The sequence below is a fragment of the Gorilla gorilla genome, chromosome 13, assembly GCF_029281585.2.
Source record: "Gorilla gorilla gorilla isolate KB3781 chromosome 13, NHGRI_mGorGor1-v2.1_pri, whole genome shotgun sequence".
NCBI classification, from domain to species: Eukaryota; Metazoa; Chordata; class Mammalia; order Primates; family Hominidae; genus Gorilla; species Gorilla gorilla.
The window spans coordinates 81577170-81600904 of NC_073237.2; the positions used below are offsets into that span (position 1 = coordinate 81577170).

The following is a 23735-nucleotide window of genomic DNA, read 5'->3' on the forward strand; positions in this document are numbered from 1 at the left end:
TCATGACCACAGCTGACTCTCAGTTCTGACATCCATGAATCCTGAATGTGTGATGTGATCCTCCAGTGCTAATTGGAGCACTAAGGCTATGCTTCTCATATGTGAGGGCCTTGGTCCCTGGAAGGACTGAATTTGGGAGCAGAGACTTCCCTTGTTTACCTAACTCCAGTACTCCTTCATTTTGCAATTCTCTTCCTCCCACACAACACCTGTCTCACCCTCAAGAATCCTAACCACCCTTACCCACACTTTTAGGTGGTGTTCAGTGCAGAGGTGCCAACCATATGCTCTTCCTCATCCGCTGATGGTTCTACTCCTGAGACAATGGGAAGCATGTGAGGAAAAGATTGGCAAAGTTTGGGAAAGTGAGGTGCATCCGCACTCACTGGGACCCCCTCTCATGTCCAGTCTCCCAATGTCCCCACCCAAAAGGGCTTGAATATTTATCTAATTGTATATTAGATTGTCATCTAATGAAATTGTGTTTTCAAACCCTGTATAATTTAAACACATCTATTTCATTTGGGGCTTTTAAAAATATTATTTCCCATTTCTGAAAATATTCATGAATTTAATTTGAAAAAAATACAAAACCTTGGAAAGATTCCTTGAAAAGCTTTGATTATTTTAAAGTTCCAATTCCACAGAGTGAAAAAGCAAACAATCTGACAGCAACTAAATGCACTGAGAGGGGGGCGGGGAACAAGACAATTATTGCATTCAAAAAGGCAATTTGAAACATTTTCACAGACAATAGATACCGTAAATCTTTGTCTGATCCACTAACAAATATTTTTTCAGATAATGAACAGCTGATTTTTATATCTAAAACCCCCAAATTCCTATTTTATTCTTACAGTTCACATAGATTGATCAAAGTTGACTGCTTGATAAAGCCAATGGAATTTCCCATGATTTTTGTGCACTTTAGTTTCTAGTGCTGACATTGAGAGAAACCAGGGAAAGTTCTTCGGTCCTGGAGCAAATTTTTTTTGACTTTCATTTTAGGTTCAGGGGTACAGGTGCAGGTTTGCTGTGTTGGTAAACCATGTGTCATGGAGCTTTGGTATATAGATTATTTCATCACCCAGGTAATAAGCAAAGTGCCTGATAGGTATTCTGTCTGCTCCTCTCTGTCCTCCCACTCTCAACCCTCAAGTATGCCCCAGTGTCCATTGTTCCCCTTTATGTGTCCATGTGTTCTCATTGTTTATCTCTGTGTTAGTCGTGGTTCTCTAGAGGGACAGAATTAATAGGATAGAATTAAATTAAATAAATTTAAAATATATTTAAAAGGGAGTTTATTAAGTAGTATTAACTCATACAATCACAAGATCCTACAATAGGCCATCTGCAAGCTGAGGAGCAAGGAAGCCAGTCCAAGTGCCAACGCTGAAGAACTTGGAGTTCAATGTTTAAGGACAGGAAGCATCCAGCACGGGAGAAAGATGTGGGCTGGGAGGCTAGGCCAGTGTAGCCTTTTCACGTTTTTCTGCCTGCTTTATATTTGCTGGCAGCTGATTAGATGGTGCCCACCCAGAATAAGGGTAGGTCTGCCTTCCTCAGCCCACTGACTCAAATGTTAATCTCCTTTGGCAACACCCTCACAGACACACCCAAGATCAATGCTTCGCATCCCTCAATCCAATCAAGTTGACACTCAGTATTAACCATCACAAGTCTGCCTCTTGTCAACTTGAACCCATACACGTCTCCTGAGATTACACATAATCTTCAAATAAAGACAATAATAAGGTCATAATTACACCTAACATAATACAACTATCCTTCGTACAACCGGAAATGCACCAATCCTCAACCCAAATGCTATTACAGAAAGTTAACAGTATTTAAATGCTGATGTGAATTCAATAAATCTTATGTCACATGATAAAGGAAAAAGGAAATAAAATGAAGATGTTTTCTTCGTACAAGTGTATACATGCACAAACATGTTTTTAACAAAAGAAGGAGGAAATACGCATGACAATTACAGTCCTCATTTCTGCAGCTGATCCCTTGGTTATAGCTGGTATTAATGACTACCTTCTTCTACTACTCATTCTGTATTCCCTTTGCTGTCAGCAAGCACCTCAGCAGGTCATAGCTTTTTTCCTGGTGGAGTGAACTAAACCTTCATTCCTGAAGGGGCTGGGTCATTTGTAGTCCTGACCAGATTGGGCTGTTGTAGTTTCTCATTAACCTTAATCACAGGTCATGGTAATACTAAGAGACACCATAATGGATCTCCTGTATTCCATACATACTTTTCCTTCCCTCCATTGTGGAATAGTAGACTGATTTCATCTTCATAGTCCAGGTCAATCACCACAGCCAATGCTGTAACTCCCTTCTTAGCTTGTTGACTTAAATGTAGGAGGAGCCCACAGTGTCCAGGTGGCAATCTTAACTTCCAGTTTAATGGCATTGTTGTCATGTCTCCTGGTGGCAGCATTCCTCCCTCTAGAACTAAGACTTTTAGGCCGGCAGAACGTAATGTAGAGGGAAAAGGAAGCAAAAATTTTGCTAACGAATCACTACGGGTGTTGGTGAGTGGTGCCGCTTCCACTTCCACCTCTTGATTCCTGGACCTGTGAATCCTACCTATGGGAGATTCAGTACCATATATTGGATGCTGATTCAGAGTATACACAACCTTTGGGAGAACTTTGCCCCAGCCATGCAAAGTATTGTCATCTAGTTGGCATTGTAATTGATTGTAATTGTAACTTCAAATGGCCATTCCACCATTCTATCAATCCAGCTGCTTCAGGATTATGGGGAACATGGTAAGACAAGTGACTTCCATGAGCATGAACACACTGCTACACTTCTTTAGCTGTAAAGTGAGTTTCTTGTTCAGAGGCAGTGCTGCGTGGAATACCATGACAGTGGATAAGGCATTCTGTGAGTCCATGGATGGTAGTCTTGGCAGAAGCACTGCATGCAGGATAGGCAAACCCATATCTGGAGTAAGTGTTTATTGCAGTGAGGACAAACCTCTGCCCTTTCCATGATGGAAGAGGTCCAATATAATCAACCTGCTACCAGGTAGCTGGCTGATGACCCCGAGGAATGGTGCCATATCAAAGGCTCAGTGTTGGTCTCTGCTGCTGGCAAATTGGGCACTCAGCAGTGGCCGTAGACAGGTCAGCCTTGGTGAGTGGAAGTCCATGTTGCTAAGCCCATGCATAACCTCCATCCCTGCCACCATGGCCACTTTATTCATGGGCCCAGTGGGCGATGACAGGAGTAGCTGGGGAAAGAGGCTGAGTGGTGTCCACAAAATGGGTCATCCTATCCACTTGATTATTGAAATCCTCCTCTGCTGAGGTCATCTGTCAGTGAGCACTCACATAGGATACAAATATCTTCACAGCTTTTAACAACTCAGAGAGGTCCATCCACATACCTCTTCCCCAACATTCTTTATCACCAATTCTCCAATCATGCTACTTCCAAGTCCCTGACCATCCAGCCAAACCATTGGCTACAGCCCATGAGTCAGTATGTAATTGCACATCTGGCCATTTCTCCTTCCATGCAAAGTGCACAACAAGGTGTACTGCTCGAAGTTCTGCCCACTGGGAAGATTTCCTTTCATGCTGTCCTCCAGGGATATCCTAGAAAGGGACTGTAGTGCCACAGCTGTCCACTTTCAGGTGGTGCCTGCATATCATGCAGAACCATCTGTGAACCAGGCCCTAGTCTTCTCTTCCTCTGTCAACTGATCATAGGGAACTCCCCATGAGGCCATTGGTGCAGGCTGGAGGAGAGAAGGCAGAGTGGCAAGAGTGGAGATCATGGGCATTTGAGCCACTTCCTTATGTAGCTTACTTGGCCTTCAGGATCTGCTCAAGCCCAATCACATATATACCACTTCCATTTGATGATGGAATGCTGCTGTGCATGACCCACTTTATGGCTAGATGGGTCAGAAAGCACCCAGTTCATGATAGGCAGTTCAGGTCGCATGGTGACTTGATGACCCATAGTCAAACTTTCAGTTTCCACCAAAGCCCAGTAACAGGCCAAGAGCTGTCTCTGAAAAGAAGAGTAATTATCTGCTGAAGATGGCAGGGCCTTACTCCAAAATCCTAGAGGCTTCTGCTGTTATTCACCAATGGGGGCCTACCAGAGCCTCCAAACAGCATCCCTATCTGCCACTGACACCTCAAGCACCATTGGATCTGCTGGGTCATATGGCCCAAGTGGCAGAGCAGCTTGCACAACAGCCTGGACCTGTTGCAGAGCCTTCTCCTGTTGTGGACCCCATTCAAAACTGGCAGCCTTTCAGGTCACTCAATAAATGGGCCAGAGTAACACACCCAAATAAGGAATGTGCTGCCTTCAAAATCCAAATAGGCCCACTAGGCTTTGTGCCTCTTTCTTGGTTTGGGAGGGACCAAATGCAGCAAGTTATCCTTCACCTTAGAAAGAATATCTCAACAGGCCCCACACCACTAGACCCCTAGAAATTTTACTGAGGTAGAAGACCCCTGAATTTTAGTCAGATTTATTTCCCATCCTCTGGCACACAGATGTCTCACCAATAAGTCCAGTGTGTTTGCTACTTCTTGCTCACTGGATCCAATTAGCATAATGTCATCAATGTAATGAACTAGTGTGATATCCTGTGGAAGCGAAAAGTGATCAAGATCTCTACAAATGAGATTATAACACAAAGTCAGAGAGTTGATATACCCCCGAGGTAGAATGGTAAAGGTATATTGTTGACCTTGCCAGCTGAAGGGAAATTGTTTCTTGAGGGCCTTATGGACAGGAATGGAGAAAAAGACATTTACCAAGTCAATGGCTGCATACCAGGTACCAGAAGATGTGTTAATTTGCTCAAGCAATGAAATCACATTTGGTATAGCAGCTGCAATTGGAGTCACCCCTTGGGTAAGCTTACGATAATCCACTGCCATTCTCCAAGATCCACCATTCTTCTGCACAGGCCAAATAGGAGAGTTGAACAGGGATATGGTGGGAATCGCCATCTTTCAAGTCCTTGATGATGGCACTAATCTCCACAATCCCTCCAGGGACACAATATTGTCTTTGGTTTACTATTTTTCTAGGTAGAGACAGCTCTAATGGCTTCCATTTGGCCTTTCTCACCATAATAGCCCTCACCCTACCAGTCAGGGTGCCAATGTGGGGGTTCTGCCAGCTTCGAAGTATGTCTATGCTAATTATGCATTCTGGCACTGGGGAAATGACCACAGGATGAGTCCGGGGACCCACTGGACGCACTGTAAGTTAGACCTGAGCTAAAACTCCATTAATTACCTGACCTCCATAAGCCCCTACTTTAACTGAAGAACCACAATAATGTTTTGGGTCCCCTGGAATCAATGTTAGCTCAGAGTCAGTGTCCAGTAGTCCCTGAAATGTCGGATCATTTCCCTTTCCCTAATGCACAGTTACCCTGGTAAAAGGCCAGCAGTCTCCTTGGGGAAGAATGGGAGAAAGATTAACAGCATAAATTGTCAGTAGTGTAATGGAGTCCTTCCTCAAGGGGACCCAGCCGCTCCTTCATTCAAGGGGTTCTGTTGTAAACTGGCTCAAGTCTGGAAAATGAATGAGGGGTCATGATTCTCTGTTTTTATAATTCAAATTAGTCTTTTGTCCATTCGACCTGGAAGTTTTCTGCTTATATAAATTAAGTCGGAATTCATCAGGCTTCCTGTCAATTTCACTTCTAGGAATACCATGATTAATTAGCCAATGCCAGAGCTCTACACAAGTCAGACTATTCTGATTGCCGCTTTGCCTCTGCTGTCCATTACAGTAGCTATGCCCACCTTGCCTTTGATGGTTGAGTGCCACCACTTGGCCCCTGCCAACTCAGGATCCAATTATCCCCATTGTATTTATATGTTGTAGTTGAGCAACTATGATTTCCATTGTTAGATCTGACATACAGAGAAGAGCAATTACAGGGCTCTTCAAAAATGCAGGTGCTGTCCTCACAAATCTATTTCATGAGGCATTGGTCAAGGGTATATCTTCTGGACCCCCCCAAGCTGGGATGAGTAGGTCTAAAGTGACTAATCCACTCCACCATCCCAATCTCCCTAAGCCTTTGGATCCCTTCCTCTATATTAAACCAAGGGAGATCAGGCATTTCCCGCTTGCTCACAATGGGCTATCTTTTAATCCATATTTCAGCTAACCAAGTAAATAAACTATTAGAACCATTTTTGACCACCTGAGCTGCAACATTAGAAGCAAAATCCCTACTTAGTCGGCCCAAATCAATAAATTCAGCTGATCCAACTCCGTTCCTTCCACTGTTATCCCACACACTTAATATCCATTCCCATGCCTATTCTCCAGATTTCTGTTCATATAAATTAGAAAATTCAAGCTGTTCTTTTCGAGTGTAGTGCACCTCCTCATGAGTCACACTCTGAACCTCACCTCTAGGGGCTCACCAGGACTTTAGTCTAGTTACAGGTCTAGAAGCAAACAGGGGTGTTGGGGGTGGCTCCTGAGGAGAATCAATATTATCTTGCCTGGTAACTACCTCAGAGGAGGCCATCACAATTGCCTCAGGCAGCTCAGCGTTTATCTCCTCAGATAAAGCTGGAAAGGCTGATGGCAGCATGGATCAGGAAAGGGATTTTGCCACCACTGGCGATGGGGAAGCTGTTTCTTCTGGCAAGAAAGTTTCATCAGACTTTAGAGGTTCATTGTCCCCAGCTTCGTCAGGGTCCTCCCACACGTCCCTATTCCCAGTTGCAGGGTCCCATTCTTTTCCAGTCAATGCCCTCACTTTAACAGTAGACACCTAGGCTGGGTGTGGTGGCTCATGCCTGTAATCCCAGCACTTTGGGAGTCCAAGGCAGGTGAATCATGAGATCAGAAGTTCGAGACCAGCCTGGCCAAAATGGTGAAACCCCATCTCTATTAAAATACAAAAATTTGCTGGATGAGGTGGTGGGCGCCGGTAATCCCAGTTACTCAGGAGGCTGAGGTAGGAGAATTACTTGAACCTGGGAGGCGGAGCATGCAGTGAGCCGAGATCACACCACTGCACTCCAGCCTGGACAACAGAGCGAGACTCCATCTCAAAAAAAAAAAAAAAAATACCTGGTGAGGCTGTGCATGTACCTTTCATTGCAGGTCAGCTACTCGCATGATAAGAGCTTGTGTCTGATTTTCCACAGCTTCAGCTTTTTCTCTAAAGGAGATAAGACTCTGACTCAGGGCAATCTTAGATGAGTTGAGGCTAAGTATCTGCTTCACAAACCAGGAGTTAGAATCACTGAGTTCATCATTTTCTTTCATCACTTTTTCCAGTGAACTTAGGAGCAACCAACCAGCTTCATTATGTTTCTTGGTTCTCCACATATGGTCAAAGGTGTTATGTATAGATTAAACTCCTTGCCTCTCGCGAACTGTGAACCGGGAGTGTCAAATGCATTTATTTTGCATAACTCTCTAAACAGTTCATGCCAAGGACTATCAGTGTTCTGCATACTATTAGAAGTAGAGTTGTTAGCATTTTTGGGTCTAATCATATTCAACAGCCAACTCCAGAAAACCCAAAACCAACGAAAGAACTCCATCCTTAATATTCTGTTCCTCTAGAACCACTCCTGGTACCAAAATCTGTATTAGTCAAGGTTTTTTAGAGGGACAGCACTAATAGGATATATATATCCTATATATGAATGAGAGTTTATTAAGTAGTATTAACTCACACAGTCACAAGGTCTCACAATAGGCCTTCTGCAAGCTGAGGAGCAAGGAAATCAGTCCGGGTGCCAAAGCTGAAGAACTTGGTGTCTGATGTTCAAGGGCAGGAAGCATCCAGCACAGGAGAAAGATGTAGGCTGAGAGGCTAAACCAGTGTAGCCTTTTCATATTTTTCTGCCTGCTTTATATTCACTGGCAACTGATTAGATGGTGCCCACCCAGATTGAGGGTGGGTCTGCCTTCCTCAGCCCAGTGACTCAAATGTTAATCTCCTTTGGCAACACCCTCACAGACACACCTAAGATCAATACTTTGCATCTTTCAGTCCAATCAAGTTGACGCTCAGTATTAACCATCACAAGCTCCCACTTATAAGTGGTATTTGGTTGCCTGTTCCTGCGTTAGTTTGCTTAGGATAATGGCCTCCAGCTCCATCTGTGTCATTGCAAAGGACATATCTCATTCCTTTTTATGACTGCATAGTATTCTATGGAGTATATGTACCACATGTTCTTCATCCAGTCTACTGTTGATGGATATTAGAAAAGCTTTTCTTTCTACTGTTCTTCCACTACATTTTCCCTTTGCCCTATCTTTGTCGATGAATGGGAGGTTATCTTTAGACTATCTTACTTGAGGGGCCATAGCCCAGTTGTGGTTCACATTGCTAGCAGATTTGCTTTTCAAAGCAATTCATATCTGAGGACTGGTTTACATCCACGAGATGCTGGACTATGGCACAGCCATTTAAATAAGCAAAATGGATCTCACCAAAGCCTATTCAACCCTGTTGATTTACAGCACTCATGACAATGACAGAGATGCTCACATTTTCTAGGACAACTTGTGTATAAACAGAGCCTACATCACTCTCTTCATCTTCAGCTCTTACTCCATCTCTCTTTCACTTTGTCTTTACCTCTCCCTCTCTCTGTTATAATTTACCTGGTGCATTTTGCCACAAACTGGTTTAAGAGAAAAATTTACTGGATTGAAACAGTACTTCTTATGGAAGTTTCAAACATTCAGCAAAGTTAATTAGACTGTAGAAACCAAGACTGAAAGCCAAGGCAGTTAAGCCATAGCCATTGAGTTCTGGAATCAGGGAAATCTCTCTTAGGTATTTAAGCACTTTAGTTTCATGAGGAGGGCTTAAAGACAAAGTGGGCTGTGTATTTCCACTTAGTCACTTTGCGGTGAGCTTGATCACTTTAATGTGGCAGGATATGGGGTCACTCAAAGTGAGTAATGAGATGTATTCAAACAACATAAGCTTAAATATATATCTGGCCACAAAGTTTCCCCAGACCCCAAGGGTCAGTTTTCTCTCCTTTGTGGCCAAGTTGGCTTTGAGTTATTGTTATAAAATGCCTATTTTAAACAGTAAATAAGTGATCATACTAAACAGCTGCAGGGCACGGCCTAGAAAAAAAGATTGACAGAGCAGCTGTCAGCTCTGCCTTCTATCACTGTGCTGGTCTCAAATCCAATGTGCCTGTTTAAATGGGACACATTAGCAGCTTTCTAGTGACTGATAAGATTGCCACACAGTAATTTAGAACCTGTGGTGCCTCTCTACTGGAGACAGATCAGATTTCAGAAGATGAAATTTATTAGGAATGGGGTGATAGCCTGGGCATTCCCTTAGTAGCAAATAGTTTACACTATTGAAAACACAGAAAAGGAATTGAGGACATGCTAGAGTACTAGACAGTGCAGAATTTTATCATTCTACTTTTAGGGGGAGACGTTGCTGGACATTTGTTTCTAATGGTAAATTTACTAAGTCACCTTATATCAGATTATTTTTCATTTGGAAAGTCACCAAAATGAAACCTTTTAATTATATGGATGTGATGCAAGTTCCACCCAATATTCTGAGAGAAGAGTGTAACTAGACTTTTATAGTTTGTTGTGGAAGCTTGAGACTCTGACTTAGTAGGCAAATGGGGTGTCATAGCGTCTCTTTTTGTACCCTTGGAATATGATGAAAAAGAAATGAAAATATGTACATGACAGCCATGGAAACTTGGGGCCAAAATTATCTTGGGAGAAACTTGTTCTGGTCCTGGCATGTATCTGTTGCCAGAATGCTTCTTGTCCTAGCCTCACTGGTAAAAATGTGTGATTGTCCTATGCCGGTTAAAGCAAATTATTTTGTGTGCTTTCTGGTTATCGAGATAAAGCAGAGGTTGGTAAACTATACCCAGGGGCTGGCCACCTGTTTTGTGTCTGTGTGTGTTCCAATAAAACTTTATTTATGGGCATGAAAATTTGAATTTTAACTAATTTTTGCATGTCATGAAACATTATTATTCTTTTGATTTTTTCCAATCATTAAAAACATATAAAATCAATCTTAGCTCATGAGACAGTAGAAAAACAAGTTGTATGTAGGCTGGATTTGGCTAGAGAGTTTGCTCACCAAGAGAGACAGAAAAAGCAAACTTGCTCTGACCCACCTCTCCTTCCAGTTCCATGTATCCACCCTTCTTTTTTTATTACCAAAATTATCCTCATTTATTTTTATTGCTTTTGACGTGGTTTCCCATTACATAAACAACTCTATGTCCTCTTTTAAGGGAGGAAACTTTCCATTCAAACTCCACTATTATTATTATGTACTAAAATCCCAAATATATTTGGGTCCATTTATGGATTCACTTCCATTCCATGGATCTTATTGGTTCTTCGTATCCTAGGGCTAAACTTCAAAAAAGTGTAACAGTTAGTAGCACACTTAGGCTTATCTTTGTGCATACATCTCTGTGCCAGAATTTTCAGGAGGATTTCCATAGACTGGAAGGCTGATTTAAAAGGCATCTTTACCTGTTTATAAATTCTCCCAAAATTGCCCTCTAGAAGGTGGCCACCCCTCTTTGTAAATAAACTTTTATTGGAACACAGCTCTACTCATTCAATCACATGCTGACTACAATTACTTTGGCACTACAGTGTCAAAGTTGAGCAGTTGCAGTTGAGGTCATGTGGCTCCACAAGCCTGAAATATTTACAATCTAGTTCCTTAAAGAAAAGTTTGCTGACTCCTGGGAGAAAAGGGATTTCATTGTGTTAATAGTTGTATACCTTTTGCTAGAGAATGCATTGATTTTCTTCAGTAAGGAGAGCATATCTGAAACAGTAGCTGCAAGTAGATATTCTTCCCGATCAAGCAAACCATCTCCAGCATCAGCCAAACTGGTGAGTTAGGTGGGTACGCAGTGAGATCAGTATCCCTGCACGTTTCAGAGTTTTTGATGGTGACCTTTAACTCTGCATTTCTCCTAGTGGTGGGGTATTTACCATTTTGGCAGAAAGAAAGAGTCCTAAGGATTTCCATTTAGTCCTTCCTATCATAAACAGCCACTACTCCAGGACAGAAAGTCTTTGCAGGGATTCTACCAACTGATACGTGTATCTATCGAAAGTATGCCCTTACAAACTGCGGAAATAACCACAGAATGTATTTAAGGTCTTAATGAGCCTGCAATTAAAACCCTACTTACTTTTCAACCACCATAAGCTGCAGTCTGACAATGGCATTCTTAGTTCCAAGAATTTGTATTGCCTTTATCCAGAAAATACTCAATGTTTGGGTATTTTCTTTTCCACCATCTATTTACCCTGATACATATCTTTCAGTCTCTTTGGAGAATTCTAGGGGGAAGAATCATGGCACTATCTTATAGCAGTCCTTCCTCAAGGGCTAACCTCCCTTTACTCAGCAGGCTCTGTGTCTGCACATGGATGGAGGATATGTATTAATCATGTTTTTATTTCCTGTATCTTATAATACTTTGATGTCTTAAAAATTTTGGTGGCTAGGAAAGACTGCCCTTCCCAGAGCTCGCCAGCCCTTAGAAATTGCCAAGGGTTCATCCCTTTGATATGCCTTTCTTATACAAATCAATAATCTGGGGAGTCTCCACCCCCCAATCATCCAGTATATCCACCTTGAAATCCACACACAAAACCAATATCTCCACTGCCCTAAATCAGGACCAAGTGCCAGACAACTATGCCCACCCCTGCAGCCCAGAGCCTGCTGTTATTATTCAAACTGTTTCTCCTACCTCACGTTTCCCAAGGAAACTCCAGTAAAGGCTTTGGCCTGGGCTCTCCCCTTTCTCCTGCTTTTGCCTCTTGACTAATCCCATTGCTTCCCCTGTGTCCTGAGAGGAATAGTATGCTCCCGTCTCTCAGGAAGTATTAATATAAGTAATAAAAATCTACTTTCAATGCCATTGGCCTCTCTGATGTCACCTTTATAAATTAAGACCTGGGCACAAAACAGGGCTGTGCTTCTATTCTAGTAACTCAGATCAGGCCTCTGTTAGCCAAGTTTACTGTTTTGACGGTAACACAAATTAAATAATATCTTAAGGGATTGTCCATCCGTTTCCACCCTATAGCCCCATGACCAATTAACCATCAACAAAGATTCCTGTGGATCAGAAAATTCTGTTTCTGATGCCAGATTTGTTGTCTAGTGTAGTAACTGCATAACCACATTCTGCTTTCCACATTAAAAATAGAGAACCCATTTACACTTCAACATGTTGCACTAAATCCTCAGCCTATGGAGAGCAGACACATGAGACTTTACAAAAGTGTTGCTGCTTCTCGTACCAATCTATTTATTAATAGTATATAGTTAGTATATGCAGATTACACATGATAAATCCACTCCAACATTCTCCTCTTCAAAGACTTTGGATTTCTTCCTCTGTAGAATACTAAGGGAATCCTAGCGTCTTAACTTCACTTAATATGGGCACCGTTTAATTCAAATTTCAGACACTAAAGCAAGCAACCAATTGGAACCACTTCTTCATCACTTGAGCTAGTACATTCAATCCAGAATACTTGCTAAAAGCACCCATATTAATAAGTTAGCGCCAGCTACTCAGGAGGCTGAGGCAGGAGAATGGCGTGAACCCGAGAGGCGGAGTTTGCAGTGAGCCCAGAGCGAGATTCCGTCTCAAAAATAAATAAATAAATAAATAATTTAACTTTACTTAATGTTGTATTGTTTCTTCCTTAATCTAGCTACCTTAAAATCCACTCCTACACAAATTTTCAGACTTCGAAGACCTAAAATTTGGCAAAGTCTTTCAGTGCCTTTCATAGATATTTCGTGATTTGCAGCAGTTTTGCAACTATGCATCATTAACTGCAAGAACTTTAGCCCCAACCAGGGCATATAAAAATTCTAGATTTCCTTATGTCTTTGAAAGCCAGTTGCTTGCAACCATTCCTGTTATCAGTTTAGGCATCATTCAGCGTTCTGATAAGAAAGCGACAGTGCTAACTCTGACTGATACGGGTAGAAAAGAAAACTATTAAAAGATACTGCATGTCTCACAGAATTTTTTAAAAGGCTGGAGAACAAAGTTTAGGGATATATAATTAGAAACAATGCCTAAAATCATGTTGCAGAACTGCTGGTGAGGATGCCCCTGGCCACAGTTCCCAAGATTCGATGCTACATCATCTCCCACAGAGATCTCCAGCCTGGATCCTTGATGCCACCCTGAGCACCACAGCTGTTGCTGTTCCTGGAACTCTTCTCAAAACCATCACTCCCTTTGAGGAGCAGCCTCACAGCCTTAGCAAGTCTCCAATGGATGGCTCTCACTTGTAGATTCCAGATTATATTCCCATGAATTTGTTGCAGGTAAGCTTTAACTATTTAAAAACAGTTTCTATTAAAGAAAGTGGTACCTACCTCTCTTCAAGGCTTGTAATGTGAGGGAACTTCTAAAAACAGAGGAAGAGATCTCAGATGTTGGGTAGCCCAAAAAGCATAATACTTGTTAACTGCAGAGTGTTTTGTGCACATAGCCTAGCATCACTATGCATGTAATAGGTACCTAATAAATGCTCGTGAAGGAAGTCTACCCCATCCCATTGAAGACTGGGAGAATATAGTCCATTTCTTTCTTTCTATTCTACTTTTGGACAATCACATTCATTTTTTTCCTTATGGAACTTGTGCTACAATTCATTTGTTCCTGACATAGAATGCTGATTTTTTAAATATGATTTTTAAAGTCTATTCAGAATGTTACAGTTGCAAGGAACTTGAGAGATTAGCAAGACCCACCTTCCATCCAGTGTGATCTTCTAAAGAATCCCTGATAGATGATTAAATGGTGTCTGTCAGAAGAGCTAATTTGACAAAAACATTAACTATATCCTAAAACAACCCAATCTATTTCCTAGATGCTTCCAATCATTACTTGGTTCTTCCTTATACTGAGTTGAAATGTAAATTGCTGTAACTTTCACTTATACAATAATTATGCCCTCCCAGGTAACAAAACAAGTTCCTCTTTTACAAATCATCACTTCAAATATAGGGAGAGAGTTCTGACATCCCCCCTCCTCCAAATGTCTCCACTTCCTGCCACCCTTTCTCAGGTGATGAGATCCCAAACCTCAGTCTTGACTTGTCATCCTCTGCAGAATCCCACTAAACTGTCAATACTTCATAAATCGATTTGGACATATGCTTGACAGTAATACTAAACTTTACAGTTTAGTATTACAGTTTAGCATAAAGTATACAGTAATACTTTAGTACTGTAATACTAAACTGTAAAGTTTAGTATTACTAAACTATCTAAAATATATTCATTTCTTGTTTTCATAGGTCTTTCATCAATCCTGAGTTCCTGTTGCACTAAGAGCACTGGATTTTGTGTGCTATGTTATAAGAAGAAACTAAGAACTCTTTCCTGGACACTGTCTTGCCTCTCCAGGGGTTTTGTGTTTGCTTGTTTTGTGTCTTACCATATGCTCCAGAAATGGTGGCTTCTTGAGGAAATCAAATTCCATATTTCTTTGCCTAAGGTGATCTCATAGCTTGAGAGCTAAATTAGAAGCCTCACAAGGAACATTTGTAATGGCTTTTGGGTCAACATTGCAATAATAGGTGTTCAACACAACAAAGGAAGTGAACAGAGAAAGAAAAAAATGGTTTTGTGAATGGAAAGCACTAGGAAAAAAGACCTTTTCTTTGTTTTTGTTTTATGGTTTTATTTTTTAGTGATTATTGGTTTGCAAAGTTAGAGTGACAAGATGAAATTTTAACATCTGCTAATTTGCTGAAGTGGGGGAAAATATGAGCAGCAATTGGAAGAGAAGATGATAAATTTGCTTATTATAGCAAAGTTTGTACAATTTTATGGTGTATTTCAATGAATCCACAGTTAGAAAAGATCTAACTCCTCTAAAGATAAATGTGTCTTGAATAAACAAATCTCTTAAGGGATCAGAAGTGAATTGCTGACTTAAATAAGACATGGAAAGTCTATCTCCAATGATTGTTTAGCTTCTGGGTAAGGAGTCTTTTGTGTTTAATTTATAATCATTGATATTTCTCAAAAATTTATCTACAGTGATTGAAAACTAGTCTCTAAAATTCCTGAGTAAATATGCAAAATTTTACTTCTGCTTCTAAAATAAATAGCAAACGTCTAGTTTTACCATGCACTAAATTTTGTTTTAAGTGTGTCTCTATATTAACTCATTTAACCTGAGACACAGAGAAGTAAACTAACTCGCCCAAAGTCACAGAGCTAGAAACTGGTGGAGTTGGAATTTGAACCCCAGCTGGCTGATTCCAGAATCCATCCTTAACCATTAGCTATCGTGTCACTTGTGGAAGATCAAACCTTGGTATATTTTACTCGGTTATAAAGAAGAATTGCGCTAGTGATCAACTTTTTTAATCCCTGAGAAAACTAACTTGAAGTATGTCTTCTTAACAATAAGGTGGAGTTTTTGACAGTGCGGCATGAATTATGTGCGTCATTTTCCTTTGCCACACCGAATGTCGAGGAGAGCAAAGTAATGTTACAGCTTACGCTGGGTTCAGGCTCTCTTGGGGCCGAGAACTCGTGTTTACAATTTTCAGTGTGACAACTAATGACTTCCAGTTTTTCAGACTTGAGACATACGTCACTCCAGAGCTTCTCATTTAGCCATAAAAATTGATAGTAGTTGGTTCGTGTTGTAAGTTAAATAATGATTTATCAATTCATATAACTAATTAGAGGTGTCTTTCAGAGATAAAGCCACATACATGTGTCCTGATTTGTCCCAAAAGTCAGACCAAAAGGGCACCATATTGCCACCATAAAATGTATTTTATCTTCCTGCCTGTACTGCAATATATATCCCAGCTCTAGTGAGAAAGCCTAGAAGGCGATGTGCACTGTTCCCCATCATAAACACCAAAATGACCCATGGAAAAAGAGCAGTAGGAGTCAAATTCAGTCTGAAAAGAGAATGGATGACATAAATTCTGAGCTTTTGAAGAGTTACTTATAGACTTTTCTTTGTCCATAAGAACTATTTTTACCCACCTAGGACAAGAAGACACAAAGGAAGACTACAGCTTCAAATTTAAACCAACAAAATCACTTGCCTTAGCAGCTTTGTTGGGACTCGGAGACTGGACCAAAGAAACAGAGATTCCCAGTGTGTGCTACAAGCATGTCAGTGCATAACATTAGCTTGTTCCAGTGCTAGCTGACTAACTTAGGAAAATTCATGCCTTGTCTCTGCTCCTGGTCTCTTACCTCACTGATTTACTAAGGTCACATTGCTCATCTTTGCTGTGTCCCCAATTTCTTCTTTTTATCGTGCAAGAAACTAAAAGTATCTCCCTTTACTGGCTCAGAATGTTATAAGGAATTGGATGATACTTGAACTCAACCTTCTCTTTCTCTATTGTATTTTGATTTAGATTAGTGGCAAAAGACTGATTTTAAGTAATTTTGAGAGCTCCTTCCTGAGGCCTCTCCTCCAATCTCTGACATATGCATAATAGCTCCAAGTCTTAGTCCATTCAGGGCTGCCACACAAAATATCTTAGCCTAGGTAATTTATAAACAACAGAAATTTATTGCTCACAGTTCTGGAGGCTAGGCAGTCCAAGGTCAAGGTTCCAGCCGATTCCACGTCTGGTGAGAGCCCATTCCTGATAGACGGTGACCTCTATGTGTTCTCACATGGCAGAAGGGACAAACGAGTTCTCTCAAGCCTCTTCTTCTTTTTTTTTTTTTTTTTTAGAAAAGAGTCTCACTCTGTCACCCAGGCTGGAGTGCAGCGATGTGATCTTGGCTCACTGCAACCTCCACCTCATGGGTTCAAGCGATTCTCCTGCCTCAGCCTCCCAAGTAGCTGGGATTACAGGCATGTGCCACCATGCCCAGCTAATTTTTGTATTTTTTGTGAAGATGGGGTTTCACCATGTTGGCCAGGCTGGTGCCAAACTCCTGACCTCAGGTGTTCCAACTGCCTCGGCCTCCCAAAGGGCTGGGATTACAGGTATGCACCACCACACCCAGGCTCAAGCTTCTTTTATATGGCACTAATCCCATAGTGACTTAAGGGGTATAAGGGTGAACTAATCACTTCCCGAAGGCCCCACCTCTTAATACCACCACCTAGATGGTTAGGTTTCAACAAATAAATTTTGGAGGGACATAAACATTCAAACCATACAACTTCATTAGATTTTTACAAATTACTGTTTCTTACTTCTGATTAATGCTGTTGACTTACACATTTATTCTGCCAATGCACACTTCAGTAAATGCCAGGATATCTGACAATCTTATATTAATTTACCAAGTTTTCCTATTAAAGTATTAGAAGTGAAGGCTGACATCTGATAATCTAATTAAAAACAAGGTATGTTCATATAGACACTGTACGTAGATAGGTAAACCAAAAAGAAAGCTGTAAGTCACTGTCTAAAATCCTCCAATATATTTTTGGCATTAGAGGAGAAACTTAATTAACTTTGCCTTCAAGAAGTTTAATTTCTGTCAGCCCCTGGTGAGTTCAGAATTGCTTGGGGAAAGAGACTGATAACAGCGTTTTCAGAATAAATAAAGGAAGAAATCTTTATTGAAAATTCTCAACAGAATTGACTGACTACAAAACAAGGGATCAAAAAGCTTCAAGGAGGTGCTTGCTTTGGCAGCACATATACTAAAAAGCTTGAAGGAGAAGAAATGTCAGCTTGGAAACTGATGATTCACCTTACCAATCTGAAGACACTTTGACTATTTGCCTGTTAAGGCACAATACTATGCTAAACCATTTACCTGTGGGTGATGAACAAGAAGACAATCAGCCACTCTTTACTATGAAACTTAGTATAACCTCATTGAGGCCAAGAGTGGAGAAAGGTCAGTTTATAGAGTGTTTTTCCAGACCTTCCTCACTACCCATCATGCTTTAGAAGGCACAATCAAACCAGCTTCGCATCCGGGCATGACCACTGACCCTCATAGAGAGCATGCTGTGCTCCGAGGGGAAGTTTACTCATCAGTAACAAAAGCACACGAACATCTTCATTGCAGGGTTGCTCTGGCTACTAAATAGAATCTGTAAAATGCTTATCACAGTAGCTGTAGGTGTGAAAGGAATGATTGTTACTGGTATTGTCATCATTAATATTTTTAGTAAAGGATGTGAAAATAAAACACCTAAGCCAATCGTTCTGAGTGGAACTACATTCTGGAATATTGGAAGACAAGTAAATCGAGATTGAAACAAGTACAATCTATCTGCCACCATCTGTGCACCAATGGGTAGCTCACACATGACTGTTAAAGGAGGGAATGCTATCCATGTGAGGAGCCAGTTCTGTTGGCTCGTAGGTGAGTTTTTCCCAGGCAAGGGGAACAGAACAGAAAGAACCTCCAGCAGCAAAGAAAAGAGCCCTTAGCTTGGCTGCTGTGTAGGCAGGAGCCCTTTTAGTTCAATTTTAAGAAAATTTATTAATAAAATCAGTGGCTACAGCCAGCCAACCCCACCTCCCACTGCTACCACCACCACCACCACTACCAGCCTTGCAGCACTCTCTGCTGTGACAGTCTGCACCTGCTCTTCCATCTGCATGGCCTCAGTGTCCACAGACCAGCATCTCTACTCTATTGATTTTGTGCATTCTGGCATCCCCTGAGGCCATCTGCAGTCACCTCTCTGCCTCAGTTCTCTCCCCAGGTACCAATTATTTTTTCATAAGGGCTGTAGTTACAAGAGTTTCAGAGGTTTTGAGTGGCCTGTACCTAATCCTAATTTTTCCATAAGCCCTGTTATGTTTGATGCACAGTTTAGCAAAATGCTCTTTTTTCAGAAATGCATGTAGCGTTTTAATAGCAGAAATGCCTACAGCTGTTTTCCAGCTAAGGGATTTTCATTACATGAATAGCACATCATCTGCAAGAGAAGGCTGAGTGCTAAACATTTATTTCTAAACAAAGCATTTGTCTATAAATACCATATATCAGGTTCCTACTGAGACCAAAGCTCGTGCTACTGCTAGAGAGAATCGGAGTGTGAGTTTCATCTCCCCTTTCTAAGACTTTACAAACTGCCAACGCAGGCATGTGGAATATTTGTCCTAAAAAACTGGGCAATATCACGCATTTTATGTTCAGTGACAGCTGAGAGATGGGAGTGATCAGTGCTTCTGGCATTTAAAGGAGGAAAGCGGGTGTTCTTATGGTTCCATGGCTAGGAATATCTTTAGAATAAAAATGCAACTTTAACTGGATCATCATTCATTCAACCAAACTATTTATTGAGCATCTACTATGCACTAGGCTCTGTACTGGGTTCTGGGGACACAGGGATGAAAAACTCAAATATTGGTCCTTATAGAGATAGCAGGGAAGGCAAACCTTAAATAAATAATTGCAATAATTTTGAAATTACTATTTTGCTACAGGCTACACATTAAAAAAAACTCCAAGACCAGGAGAATTTTATTAGAGGGATGGAGAGGAGGTTTCCTAGCATAGGAATTTAGTTAAGCAGTTTTTCTTATACTTCAATTATTATAACCACATGGACTTTCTGAAGCTTTCTTCAGAATTTTCAGTAATGCAATAGCCAGGGGAGCCATCAGTTACTTCCAAGATGGCCACCATGGCACCACAATATTCTACATCAATTCATACTGTGTGTTATTTCCAAATTCTTTCATGAAGATTCCTCCTTGCCAATGAGAGCCTAAACTATAGCCTTCTTTCTTCTCATATTTTACACATTAATACCTAACTGTGCTGAAACCCAATCGATATTTCTGTTCTGAGTTGTTACACAGACCTGCATCCTCACTCCAGAAAGCAAAAACATTGCCTGGCACCTGGGCTTGCATACTCAGATCCTGAGAAGTCGGGGGGAAATATCATCCACTCAGCCAGCTTTGTGTGTGGGAATTACTTAGGATAATGCCCCAGATATATCAGCTACAGGAACCCAAAGATTCACTCAGGGGAGAATGGGAGAATGGGATGGAATGATGAGTTGAAGTGTTAGTTGGAGTTTGTCCTTTCAGTGACCATTCATTCCCTCTCCAACTCCCACCTCCATTTCCATGCAGGTAGCTGAGGTTTTGTGCTTCCTGTGTGGAGAGAAATTTGTATTGCCAGGTAGGAAAAAAAAGAAGCTTCCTGAAGATAGCCTCTCCTCCTCTCTTTTATGAAATCTTGAGTCCTTGAGGAGAGTGACATAGGCAGTTCAGAGGGGATAGTGGCAGGCATTCCAAAGGGAGTGGGGAAGAAGTTAATGCCTTTGCTGGAAAAGAGGGACAGCAGAGGGTAAATGCTATGGCCTGAGTTTGCTAAAGCAGTGGAGGGTTGCTGGGGCTCCACCCACAGCTGGCTCCTTCACATGCCTGGAGAGGCATGGGATACATCCAAGAAGTCCAATCCTTAAATACAATTTGTCCTGCCCCCAAACATACCTCGGAATTTCAGAGACCCTAGAACCTCAATCTGCACTAAAGTATCAGAGAAACACATCCCAAGCAAGAGTTTATGAAGGATCTACCCCTTCTCAATAAGGACTTTTGCATGATTCTGGAGAAGGGTGAAAAAAGAATGCTAAAAAGTATGAGATTAAATTTTCCACCAGCCCCGTAGAATAGGGCTTGAAGCTAGATGCGATTTGATATCAGGTAAACAAAGCTTTATGACAGGCTTTCCACGCATACCTGTCTTTGTGGCCTGAGATTCATACCCACTGCACTTAATCTTTTTTTTTTCACTCTTTACTTTGTACAGCTAAATAATTAATTGCCTAGATAGCCTATCAATATTCCTTTCTTTAATTGTTAAACATGTGTTAATAATTCAAAAATCTACTGGTGACCTCCCAACACTCATGTGATTTTTGCAGGCCTCAGAGCTCTTTGAAGAAAGTCTGTCACTTTTGAGTCTAGCATTGACTAAAAGCTTTTTGGTTTTGTCCTCTCTCTAGAAGGCATCCTGCTTGCCAGCAAGGTCTTGGGGTTAAATGGGAGACAGAGTTCAAGGATTTTGAAGCTCTGATTCAATTATAGTAAATGAGTATAAGAGAATCAGATATGTCACTGTTCAGTGCATCCGCCCAGACCTTAGGGACATCTTTTTTCTTTATTTTTTTTAAACTAGAGAACCCTGTCATTGGAGAAACCTCACCCTCGGGATTTTGAGTTGCGCTAAATTTTTTTACCCAATTTAGCCCCCATTTCAAGCAGAAACGAGAATAAATGAATAATGTGGTCAAATATAGGCTGCGGTGGATTAACTATCTGTTTTCTTCTTCCATCTTTTCCCTAAGCTATACTCTGTTCTTGAGGCAGTTATGGTGTCATGGTAGTTGAGGGTGGAAGTAGAGGAGCACTTCTTCCCGCTATGAGTTCTTATTACATTTACCAACACTGGGGATTCTGGGGTGCAACTCTACCAACTTCAGTAGAGATTCTTCTCATAGAAGTCATTCTGGCTACCAGGCCTTTGCCATCATATACATAGAATACACCGTTTTTAAAATGTAAAGTACCTTAAAAGATAACAAAGTAAAACCCCTCCTTATAAATAAAGAAATTAAGAACAAGAATTGTGTCCAATTAGGATGGTTAAGGAGAAAACTGGGGCATGAGCCCAAGTATCAATCTAGGGCTCTCTCCATATCATCATCTCTTCAAATCTTCACAAATAATTACACTTTATTTCTACCCCATGTCCTGAATCTCAGAGATTTGTTTTTTTTTTTGTTTTTTTTTTTTTGCTTGCATCTAATTTTCTCTGTGGCATTTTGGGAGCCCTCCAGTAACTGTGCATCAGCAGGAAGATTATTTTAAGCTGAAAAATTTCAGTATTCTACAAGCTCTGAATATCATTAATTTCCATATGTTCTTAGGGTTATTAAATGTTTCTCATGTGTTTTTATCCCTGATATCATTTCCTTCTTGTGTTGTCTGTTTACTGGGACAGTATCGCCTATCCAGGTAAAATTTTCCATTGCTTTAGTGCTCTTCTAGTCTTAAATGATATTTGACATTTGACATCTGGGTTCTATGCCTGCTGCATGGATGGCTCTGAGCCAGACTTGATTTGCTGCTTCATCAAACTATTTGTCAGCCTTTGAAGTTGGGATATGCAGTATTACTCATGTATGATGTCATTGCACTAGGCAGAATTTTAGAAATAAAATGCCCTAAATATTAATGATGAGGAGCACTTTTGTCAAACACTGAAGATTACCGAAATTAATTGTGGCACTGAGTGCTGAAATGAGATGATGCCTAGTTCTGAGGGGCTCTCCAAAAGCTTGAGTCTCATCGCCTGAGCAACTACAGCACCAGAGCTCAGCCTTAGCTTACATCACAAAAGACCTCTCAAACCAGAGGCCCGTGCATTTAACTGAATGCAAAAGATGTTCAGTAGGCCTGGAATCTTCCCTGAAAATAATCCAAGATTTCTGGGGACGGAACTAAGCACTAAAGGGTCTACCATTTTCTATTTGAAGCACCTCTGAGGGTGTGCCAAGAGAAAAATTTTAAGAATTACTAATGCAGACTGAACCCTGAAACCACAGAGCTATGGAAGCTTGGCAACAGATCCTTGAGGGAAAAGCACATGGTGAACCCTTTAAGAGCCTGGGGTATAAACCCCTTTGGCCAAAGACAGTGTGGCCAGTGATCACACTTCCTGCCAAAAAGCTCATGTCTGTGTTTCTGACACAGATAAGATGGTGTTCAGATAAAGAAAAACTCAAAAGCTAAAAAGTACTTTATTTCTTTTATACAAAGCAGCCAACTTCTTTTCACACTGTGAGAAACAGACACAGGAAGAATATTTTTACAAATATCATTAAATGTGTTCATTAGTTACCCTTTGCCTGTATACAGGGTTCATGTAATAAGTTTCAATTAACAGTTAGTGAGCTAAGAAGAAATCTCACCTATGGACAAACAAGTACATTTCCTTTTGTCAGGTAACCAAAATTAAGTCCCTCATTATGTTTTTAAATTTTGATTGCCTAGGAACCCACCACTAAAATTAGTGTGAAACTATATTAGCTATTATTAGCCTAGGCTTATCACTTCATACATTACATGAGCTTTAACTTTTTATTCCATAAGTAGTCTAATTACTTATGTTTCTTTTATTTTACGCCATTTCAAGGATGCCTTAGAAATAGGTAGGAACTAAGTCATAAATACATTTTTAAAAAACAAATAATGACAAACACATTGACCCTGCATTATTTCCCAACTCTGTTGTTTATGCAGATCATAATCAGCTGCCATATACCTGAGCCCATGTAATAAGTCAACCTAATGGTCTAGCTGGTTGGTTGCTGTGGGAATCCTGCCCAGACACAAGAGAAATGAGTGAGAAGGAAACGAGAGAAATACACAGACTCCCACCCGAGCCCACGTCGTTGTTTAAGCAGAAAGGCAACAGCCAGGGTTGGACAAGAGCCACCTCATCTGCATAGAAGGACTTCAGATTCACCAATTTTAGAAACATTTAAAGAGCTGAGGTTGACGGAGTCTGGGTGTATCACACTGCCCACAACGTGGAATGTGTCCAACAGAGTGATGTTCACAGATGCAAAAAGGAAAGATATTTTCCTCTTCAATTGCATTCTTTTCACAGACATATTTTCTTCTTGAAATGATCTAAAAAGTTTAGAGCCCTGCTTCCTTCCTTCTTTTCTTTTTT

At 40.9% G+C, this 23735-nt stretch overlaps 1 pseudogene; it reads right to left on the bottom strand.

Moving 5' to 3' along the window:
* Positions 1 to 1990: 1990 nt before the first annotated feature.
* LOC129524486 (uncharacterized) lies at positions 1991 to 8664 on the bottom strand (annotated as a pseudogene).
* Between the last annotated feature and the right edge of the window lie 15071 nt (positions 8665 to 23735).